The sequence below is a fragment of the Pelmatolapia mariae genome, linkage group LG3_W, assembly GCF_036321145.2.
Source record: "Pelmatolapia mariae isolate MD_Pm_ZW linkage group LG3_W, Pm_UMD_F_2, whole genome shotgun sequence".
NCBI classification, from domain to species: Eukaryota; Metazoa; Chordata; class Actinopteri; order Cichliformes; family Cichlidae; genus Pelmatolapia; species Pelmatolapia mariae.
This window is the reverse complement of record NC_086229.1, coordinates 62,309,848-62,320,973: the sequence shown is the minus strand read 5'-3', so window position 1 is coordinate 62,320,973 and position 11,126 is coordinate 62,309,848.

Genomic DNA, 11,126 nt, shown 5'->3' with positions numbered 1-11,126 from the left:
CCAGCAGATTGATGAGAATGTCAGCTGACTAAAAGTGTGTTTTAATACACTTTTCCAGCCCTCTGCAGATACAATCTTTTATTGACTCGAGGAGACTCGGTTTCATGAATTGTGGATCTTCACTTGGACGCTCCTCTCTGGAGTTCCTGGGCTTTCACACGTGCCAGCCATTGGATGTCGTCATACAGCTGACTCCTCCTCTCCACCCTTGTGCAGGCCTCATCAGTGACGTAGGCCTTCGCAGTGCCAGTGTTGCTCTTCTCCACAGGCTCTTGGCCTGCAGCCTTTCACTGGTGATCTGTGTTTCTCCCCTTCAGTTGGTGAGCTCCTTCATCTGTAAGGAGTTATTTCTTCTTCTTTTTTTCCACAGCAGGAGAGTCGTTGTTTCGAGTATGTGCATACATCAGTTAGTTAGTAACTGTTTTCATTTGCTCCATTGCTTTTTCTTTTGCCTGTGAGCTCGACCTCATGTTACTCTCCATTATCTTACTCCTGGTCTTTGAATTCTCCTATTTAGCTTCCTTTCCTCTGACTCACAGCTTTCTTTGTCCCACCTATCTAATCACCTTCACTCTTGAGCTCCGTTATCTAACTTCCTACATCTCAGACTTTCTCGTGTTTACTTCTCCTCTTCTAAGCCATAATCACTTTTCTAACATTTTATAAATACAAAGGCTCAACTTTTGATTTTTCCTTATTGCATTTTAGGTCAATGTGTTTTATTTCTAACATAATATTTCTTTTGCTGGAACAAAGGCTCTGTCATCCCCTCCAAACCCTGCTCCTGTGTATTTCCCCCCTGCATGATGCACACTGCTTATAGAGGGAGCGTTGTGTTTCCTACTGGCAGCAGAGATTTATCTATATGCTTTTATTTTATTTTTCTTGTAAAACTAAAACAAGATCATAGGGGCTTTATTATCATATACAACAGTTTTTATGTTTTTCTGCTCAACTTTCCTGTAAGTGACAAGATGCAGCTGTGGGATCAACCCTGTCACTATTCAAAACCCTGATTCCTGAAATAATTGCCCCCAAATTTGTCACAATACCTATTAAACTTGGCAAATTAAAATCAATAGTAATTTTGCATATGTAAGAGTTACCATATTGCATTTGCTGAAGACAGCATTTTGCAAGTTATTCCTTAAACCTATAAAGTGCAATTTATTTATTTATTTACTTTCTTGGATGGTAAAAATCACTCTGATGTTTTGGGACTCTTAAAACTTAAATACTTCCTGATTCAAGCCTGACACTCGAGGCATTAAAGGGTTAAGGCCCTCTTATGTCAAGCGCCTCTGACACTTTTCTAACTATTATTTCTCTTATAGCTATAGAAGAAGAATTACACACAGTCTGACCAGCATCAAGGCGAGTGTTTTAGATACCAATGATCCCTTTAATAATCCCTTCCCCCATACAATATCTAATCATGCTTTTTATTTATTGATTAGCAATTCTAATGATCCACAGCTGCAGGTTAACCAGCCATGAATCCCACAACTTTTATTCCTATTGTTTCTTTTCTCAAGCAAATATTCTTTTTCTTTAGATTTAACCTTTTTATTTTTTTCTAAAGTGCTCAGGTGTAATCACTCTGCATTCTTACCTACTCTTCCTCTTACTTTACTATTACACTTAATGGCATTATTTATTACATCTTTCTAATTACTGTCTTGTTATTGTTACTATAACACTCTAATCAGTTTTCGTTGTATTTAGGCTTTTTTTTAAGTCACTGAATTATATTATTCTCAATTCTTTCCACTGCTTCTCTACTGTTATGTCTTATGGCCCTCTCTCACTCAGTTCTGTCTTACTTCCCTTTTCTTATTTTAATAGTTTGTTATATTTATTTTAATTTTCCTGAGAACCAGTTTACTGGCCTTATTATTTTCCTCCCAGGTGTTTCTTCTAATATTTTATTCTCAAATTCAGAGCTTCTTTCTTCCTGTTTCTCACTCTAATGGGCACTATTCTTTTTTACATTTTTTGTTGTTTTTTGTTCTCAGCATTTGATCACTTGTTTAAGCATCTTCACTGATATGGGTGACCTAAAATTTTAAAATTAAATTTAAAATTAAAATCATTATTTACTTCTCTTGCACTCCTCTTTGGTGAGTGATAACAAACCCTCAATATGCATTTCACATGCAAACTCTGAGACATTTATTAGATTCTTCTACAACTCCTGCATTTTATTGAGATCGATTTATAGATGCTGTTTTGACTTTCTTATCTTCATTGTAGCCCAAACATGTTCTTATTTATTCGGTCTCCATCTCTCGTTCGGTACTAAGATGTTTAGATGTTCTTAGATCATCACCACTGCCTTCTATATTTCTCCAAACACAGCACAAACCTCCCTATTTCATTTATTATTTGTTTGTGTGATTTATTTACTTTCCCTCTAATTATTTTAGGCCTGGGTTTTATCCCAGCTATGTTTTATTATTAGAATTAGTTTATAGTTCTCATTCTTACTGTTATTAGGTTGGATATGTTACAATTTAGCTCTAGGTTAGGTTATCCTTTTTTTTACTTTAATCAAGCAGCTCTATTTCCAATTAATTTAACTTTTGGTCATACCTGCATTAAGCTAATAATCCAAATAAGTGCCTGCAATCCCTATTTACTCATTATCCCTATTTTGGTAATTAATATTTTCTTTTACTCAAATTTACCCACAAATTTTCCACCTTACTTCATGTTGCTGCTTAACATATATTATTTCTGCAGATCGCTTTCTGTTTAAATTCCTTAAACAACAACATTATATTTCAGCAGCGGTGTCTATTTTCCTCTTTATATTCAACAATTCTTAATTTTTGCAGACTTATCTCTTTTCACTGCTCTGATTCTCCTCTCACTCCTCCACATACCTTAGGGATGAGTCACAAACTGCCTGCAGACACAGCGCTCTGCAGCACAGAGAGCTCAGGGTTTTTTTTAGTCTCTCAAATCAGTCCCTCTACAACTTTTTACTTATCTACCTACTAACTTCCCTTTTCCGTATTTATTTATCAGAACCCACCCCTTACGCGTATTCCTCTAACTCTTATTTACGGCAAGAGTTATTTTAAGCAATATTTACAGCAATACATGGTTATACTCTAGACTACTACTTAGCAATATTTACAGCAATACATGGTTATACTCTAGACTACTACTTAGCAATATTTACAGCAGTGATTATACTTAAGGGTTAGTAACAGCTATTTACATATTTACACTTGGGCCGAAGGTGTCGCCTTTCATTCCGCGACGCGCGCATTTCATCTAGCCTGTCCAGACCGGTGGACTCGAAAGCCCTCAGATTCCTACTGTGAGCCCCAAGTCCCCGCGTTACTGGCTAGGAATTTATCCCCGAAAATCCCCCAAAGCCCGAGCAGACCTGACTACCTAGCAATTCGCTTGGGTTAACCAGGTTAACCAATTAAATGGTTAACCTAGTTAGCCTGTGTCACCTTATCTACTTAAATGGATAACTAGGTTTCCAGCGGTAACCACCTTGAGGGTGCCGACATATATTTCACTTTTCATCACTTTTATCACTTTTCATCACTTCAACTTTTTACTTCTGCACAACTTACGCCTATTCTTCAGATACACTAAAGAATAGCGGAAAAATAAACCCAAACTCCCCCAACACAGCCCTGGAGTCATACTCCAGCACAGGGCAGAGCAGCCTTTCACACACACAAACCCCAAATACACACACACACAGCGTTCACTCACACTCCCCCCGCGGGTCACACAAGTTACAGGAATAACACACACACATATGATGCAGTATTAAACTCCACTCTTTCAGCATCTGCAACTAACATTATTTTTTACAGTGTAACACTTTATCACTTAGAATAACAGCAACCATTTGATTAAAGTCCTTTTCAAGGTTAGGTGAAATCTACTTGGAGCCAAGGTGGAACCCCCCTCTGCACTCAGACAACACCAACATTGAGCAGAAAAAAAACTCTGCTTACCTTATTGTAGCGGCCGCTTGGTGTTCTCTGATGTGAGAGGCTTTGGCATTCCCCAAGGCTCCCAGCAATCACCTTAATTCCTTGTCCCTTCGTGGTTGCCAATTGTGGTCGCAAATTTTGAAGCCATCCTGATAACCTTCTCCCACCAACGATGTGGAGATCCAACCCTTTTAGATCCAATTAAAACCAAGACACTCAAAAAGATGCTCTGTAAAAGAGTAGAATTCTTGGAACAGAGTTTAATACACTGAATCATATGAACAGCAGGAAAAATACAAACAGACATTTAGCAAGAAAATTACAAAGCAGAAAGCAAGCAAAGAAAAAACCCCGGGGTGTACAGCCTTAAGCACAGACAGCAGAGCAAAACAGAGACGGACAGGAAGCAGCAGCAGGAGGAAAAGAGCTCTGGGGCTGTCCTCTGGTCCCTTAATATAGGGACCACTATCCCCGCCCCGTGCTGCTAGGTAACTTTCCCACACGCCCAACACAGCTGCTGGGTAACTTTCCCACACGCCCAACACAGCTGCAGGGGTCAGGTAGCGGCCAAGGTCTTGGCCAAAGGCCAGTCAGGACTCTGAGTACCCCTTGCTCTGTCTTATCACAATAGGTCGTGACACGGTCAAAGGTCACACATTAATCCTAATTATTAAATCTTATTCAGCAAGTGGCACAATCTTATAACATATAATACATAGGTTACATGCTTTCTCATATATAAAAACACTTCAGTGTGGGTTCAAAGTATGTGTGTTTATATCGTATGATATTTTATTGTGATGTGTTCAGGATCTCTGTTTCAGTGTTACTGTTTTGGTTGTGCTGCATGAAAGACGTTGAGTGTGTATTGGAGGAGGTTAGTTACCCGAGCTGGAGAGTGAGTTATTCAGGCGAACTCTCAACAGCATTAACTGCCCTGTTACTGTACCACCTTAATTAGCCTCGGTGAAGCAAAATGTCTTGTGCTTAAGACTCTACATGAAAGTTAAAATATATATGTTCAGTGCGCATAGATATATAGAGTATATAGTTACATAGTTATACATATCACACAAAAATCCACTACAATATGACCTTAATCTTACAGAGAATGTGATAATTTTATGGATAATTAAAGTCAGTCATATATCCACAAACACAACAAGCTGAAAGTCAGTGATGCTGCTCGGTTTGCAGTCCTGAATATCACGGCACAAGCAGGATCCACTGCACTGTTAATGTTAGCTATGTTATATTGCTGCCTATGTTCGGTGGTGTCGAGCCAAACGGACTTTAACGTGTGTTTGAACGAGCTGACGGTTCACTCGTTAAGCTGAAAGAAAGATGCTTTAATCACAGGAGTCACACATGTGTCCACTGGACCATCTGGAACTCTTCTTGTTTAGCACTCGTAATAACACAAATCTTCCTTCTCTTGTGCTGTTTTGTAGCAGTGTATACACCTGAGACTGTCACCTGTCTGTCTGTCCTGCTCTCTCTCTCTGTTTCTTTCTCTCTGATTGTGGAATAAAAGTATGAACATGTGTTTATAAGTTACACTTGTGTTTGAATCCTGCAGCTTATCACACATTTGATTTCCATGTGTGACAACTGCAAGTGTCCAGAGTGAGGACAGACTGAGGGACCCACTGCTGCACATCATCTGTGAGGCTTTGCACCCCTGATGATCCACCAGGACAAACTCAGCAGTGTGTGAGGAAGAGGAGGAGGAAGAGCCAGCAGCAGCTGACAGATGGAGAGAATAGACAGACTGTTCCCTGTTTGTGAAGGACTGATAGAAAAGTTTAAAATAACTAATTGTCTGTCCTGAAGCAGTCTTATTAGGTGATGTTCAAATAATGTTATCATTCCAGTGTTTTCAGTGTGGGAGAAAGTACTCAGGGCCTTCAAGTTACACACTATGAAAGGCAGAAACAAGTTTAATGTTCAGAAACCTAAAGTATGTATCAGCAGCAGAATGGAGCTAAAAATAAATGTTTGTTTCAGTTCTATGAAGCTTTGAGTATTTTGGATTAGTAGCACTGCTGTGTTTGTTGCATCATATTGCTGTAATTGTTTATATGCTTTATATATTCTGAGGTAAGTTGGTCTATAGTGTTACATCATATTCTATAAGGATGTTATGTGTTTGTATACTTTCTGCCCAGTTTGACCCATTTAGCAGAAGTCAGCCTGTTTAAGGCTCTGATATCTATTCTGTATGACTTAAAGCAGTTATGACATGGTCTGATTTTCACACCCAATAAAGGAATATTTAATATATCAGTCTACTCTTCATTCTATCAGAAACAGTTTTCACAGCTCGTACATTTTCTTTTTACACATATATGTAAGCATTGAGCCAAATGTAATAATGCCAACATATTAGACGAACAATATTTGTCTCTTATATATAATACATCTATACATCTATACTTGTCTTTGAGTGAAGATTTAAGGTGACAGGAAGTATAAATAACTGCAACTTGAATGTTTACTAAAGCTCAAATGACTGTTCAGTACAGAAATGAAGCTCAACAATCATGTTTTACAGTCCTGTGGTCTCAGCCTCAGATACTTACCAAATCACACAAAGCTCAGGTAGAAACAAATGAACAAAATATGTTCTCCTTCATTTCTGTCAAATAATGCTGTATGACACGTTTCCAGCGGTTAGTATCATGGTTGCTAAGCAACCTGGGCAGCGCGATGGAGGCTCGACCATCCCATTTCACAAGCCTACAAGCCTCGCACTTCCGGCCTTAGCGGTCTTTGAGTACGCGGCCCTTTTGGACCATTAAGGCTGAGCACTTTAAGGCTGCAGAACCTGAATTGTGATACAGCCGACATGTCTTGAAGTTCTCCAGAGGCCTGCTAATGAACTAATAATTGGATTCAGGTGTGTTGAGCCAGGGTGAGATCTAAAACCTGAAGGACACTGGCACCCGAGGCCTGGAGTTCCCCAACCCTGGTCTAGTTGTTTGTCTCTCTGAGTCAGCCCTGTGAAGGTCCAGGATGAGTTTGAAAAAACTCTGCAGGACAGACACTTCAGTTTAACCCACAACTAATTCTATGGTTGTGAAGGAAGGTAACAACATATATATTAAGTGATGTGATATATCACTTAATATATATGTTCGGTACGCATATGTATCGAACAATACAAAAGTTGATAAAATAATTTTTTTATTTATTTTATCAACTTTTCTTCTGACAATGCTGTCTGTGTTGAGCGCTCAGTGGATCTGCGTTCGACTACTCCGCCTAGGCTGCACTGTCGAGTGCAGATCCACTGAGTGCAGGTAGCGAGACAGAAGCTAAGCTCATTGCAACATGGAAACTGCCTCAACGCTACCCGAAATTACCCACCCTCATTCAGATCTGGCCTTTGGGACTATTTTGGTTTTCATGTGAAGTATGACCCTGATGGTAAGCGCGTCATGGACAAAAGTAAAACAGCATGTCGGATGTGCCACGCAATGCTCAATTGGTGGGAACTCGTGCGTTAGCGCAGTTAGCTTGATTGTGACGTGTTGACGCCGTCCAGCCCCACGCACGGGGCGATCCGCGGTAACTTGTTAACGGAGATTTGCCACGTTATGGCGTTAATGTCATTTTAACGAGATTAACGCTGACAGCACTAGTGGGAACACAACGAATATGACAGCACATTTACGCCGACATCATCCTAGTGCAAAGACAAGTGGAAGCAGACAAAAACAACAAGCACACATGCTACAAACTTTACCCGAGTCATTTAGACAGCACATGATTCTCCTTATGGGGACCTGATATGTTTAATATGCTGCTGAGAATATAGCCCAGAAGAAGCGTATAGTATAGCTTTTATTTCGGAAAGAGCCATTTCTCTGTAATAAACTCTCTTTTCCAACGATGATTGATTTCTGGATCAGATAGATTTATTTATTTATTTTTATTATTTTGTTGTTTCAGCAACATTAAATTTAAAAACTGTAGTTTTCAGTTAAAATATATATTTCTAATTTTAATAAATGACAAATTAAAAAGGCATGAACATTTTTTTGTATTGAAAAAATATCGAACTGTGAATTTTGTGTATCGTTGCACCCCTAAAATAAATAAATATATATATATATATATATATACATACATATACATACATACATACATACATATATATGATGTGAGTCGATGAACCCTTTAAAGAGCAGATTTGCAAAGTGGTAAATGTGCAAATGAAATTTTACACACAACTACAAAACCAGCATCACAACTCGGTTCAGTGAGCCGAGGCTGAAGGAAAATCAACGAAATCCTGAGAATGGAGAAGCAGATGGAGCTGCATTATTACAAACTATTCCACCTTATGAACCTGAGATCTGTGTGGAACAGCTGGCCAGTAAAACGTGTCAAAAATTATTTTTCACCATCAGATCCTGAGTCGTCTATGTGCTAATGAAGATGATGTTATTGTTTTCTGTGAAGGCTGTTCGAGGCAACAAGTAGGCGTACAGGACAAATTCAACATTACGATTCACACTAGAGGTTAAGCTACTGATCATTTTATTTATCATTAATTCTATTCACCTTCAGCTTTAGCTTTCAGGCCCATCCACCAAGCTGCTGGTGACTTCCCCTATATGCACTGAGCATTTATTTTCCACTCACCATTTTCACTTTTTCATTCTGCAGGTGTTTACATATCTCAACTATGCTAGATAGTCTCTATTTTCTCTTCCACTGTTTGTGGGTTTTTTTTTTCACCACCTCAAATATTCGTGCAAGATTGCTTCTCCTCCCTGAGCCTGGTTCCGCCATAGATTTATTAAGGGGGTTTGTCCTCCCCACTGCTTGCAGGTGCTTGCTTGTATATAAATACACTTTCAATGTGGGATTTTTTTTATTCATGGTCACAACAACAATAACCAGTCACAACAAGAAAGTTTAGTTTGGACTTCTGCACAACAGCAAAGCTATACTCCAGTATTTACATAATCAAGAATTTATATTTCAATTTCATGAATCAGGAAGATGTGCAAAAGTTGTGATATCTCAGATGCTTTCTCTTTCTCCTCTCTTGCTTAGCAGAAGTGCTTTAAATCACAAGGTTTACTCACGCCCTCCTTCCCTCCTCCCATGTTCTCAGAGCTGTTCGCAAAAAACCTCTCTGTTTGGTTCAGACTGCAGACAGTCTTCTCTCCAGAGATAAATGCTCTTAAAGTCACATTTTTGGGTGTGATTTTCAGAGATGGGCAGTAACACGTTACTGTGCTGCGTTACTGCGTTACTAAAACTGCGATTTTTTTTGTGAGAGTCTCTCATGACAATGACGTAAGCGAGTGCGACGTTCGTGGCAACAGCTGGATAATATATCGAGTGTGGGAGACAGTATGAGCGTGCAGCGTTTAGAGCGTGGAAGTACTGACCTTACTTTGAGTTTAATTCTGTAAAAAGTGACAAAAACATTAGGGTCCGTTGTTCACTGCGTGGGAAGAAAACTTCTTTTTACTGCAAAAAACCCCCTTAACATCCGAGCAAGCACCGAGTGTGCGGCTACAGAATGGGAAATTCACAGATAAACTCATGAATTCTTCCACTGACATGCGGCGCACCTGCACCACGGCAAACATCCGCCTGCTATACAGGTGAAAATAGAGTAACAGGACCGCTGAGTCTTTGATTTTATTTATTTTCTGCTGTGTTACACTTGCATTTATTTGAAAGACTGAGTGTAAACACCCCAAAAAATAACATTTTTTGTGCTGGAATGTGCAGAAAATAGGTTTAAATGTTAAACAAATTTCTTCCAGTCAGAGAATGTAATTAAATTTTTGCTTGATGCATAAAGTTAAAAGATTAAAACTAATAAAAACAAGTTTTAAAAAGAGAATTTTCCATTTGATTCCATTTAGTATGATGGATTATGCAGAAAAAGTAGAATTGAGGTTGTAAATTGTGTTTTTAAAAAGTAACTATGTAATTAATTACTTTTGAAAAGAAGTAATCAGTAAGGTAATGGAATTACTTTTGGGGGAAGCAATCAGTAATTAGTTACTTATCAGTAATCAGTAATTAGTTGCTGATTACTTTTTTCAAGTAACTTAATCAACACTGTTGATTTTCCAATCTGCAGGTGAGTGAACAAGATTTTCAGCTCAGGCTACAAATCAGCAATCTGCTCTGTTAGTATTTAGGAAAAGATAACTGCAAAAAATTCATTGTGTGAATAAGAAGGGAAAATTAAATGCATTTGACTCTAAACCGCTGTTTAGGCCTGTCCCTGTCAGACGGCAGAGAAATACTGAGTCGCCATGATGTTTTTGTGGTTGGAAGCTGTGCAGCAGAGTGCAGCACTTCCTCTGGATACAAAACAGAACCAGCTTCCTCAGTCATGTCTCTTCAGTGTTTCCCACAATCCTTTCTCAGAGATGTTTCAGAGTTGAGGCTAAATGACTCCGAAGTCTTCAAGACATCAACAAAATTCATCAGCTATATTTTTTATAATCAGTCTCTTCTTTAAATGGTAAATGATAAATGGCCTGTATTTGTATAGCACATTACTAAGGACCCCAAAGCGCTTTACACTACATTCAGTCATCCACCCATTCACACACACATTCACACACTGGTGATGGCAAGCTACATTGTAGTCACAGCTGCCCTGAGGCATACTGACAGAGGCGAGGCTGCCGGACACTGGCTCCACCGGGCCCTCTGACCTCCACCAACTCAAAAATAGAGTTAAAGTAACAGAGTCTCCCTCTTTTGCTGTAATGTAATGCTATTCTCAGCCCATACTCTTTATAACACATGTCCACTTAGATTAATATCATACAACTGCAGTCAAAGCTTCTTCCTCTACGACAGCAGAATTCCTCCTCCTCTTTGCTCCACCCACAGACAAAGCTGTTGGTGAAACCTCTCTGTTCAGTACAGACTACAGTCATGCCACGAACTCTCCATTTTTCATGGATGGATTCTCTTGAAGTCCTCTTGGTTTTGTTTGGGATTTGTGACGCTACATGTGAGTGAAACTGAGCATCTAAAGTGTTTCATGTTTGTTTGTGTAAGAGCAGCTTGCTTCATCTATGGTATTTCAATTTGCATTGCTGAACTTTTAAAGTTTAGTTGAATATCAGTGTATTTTGAATCAGTTCTTCCAGGTTTGAAAAAGCA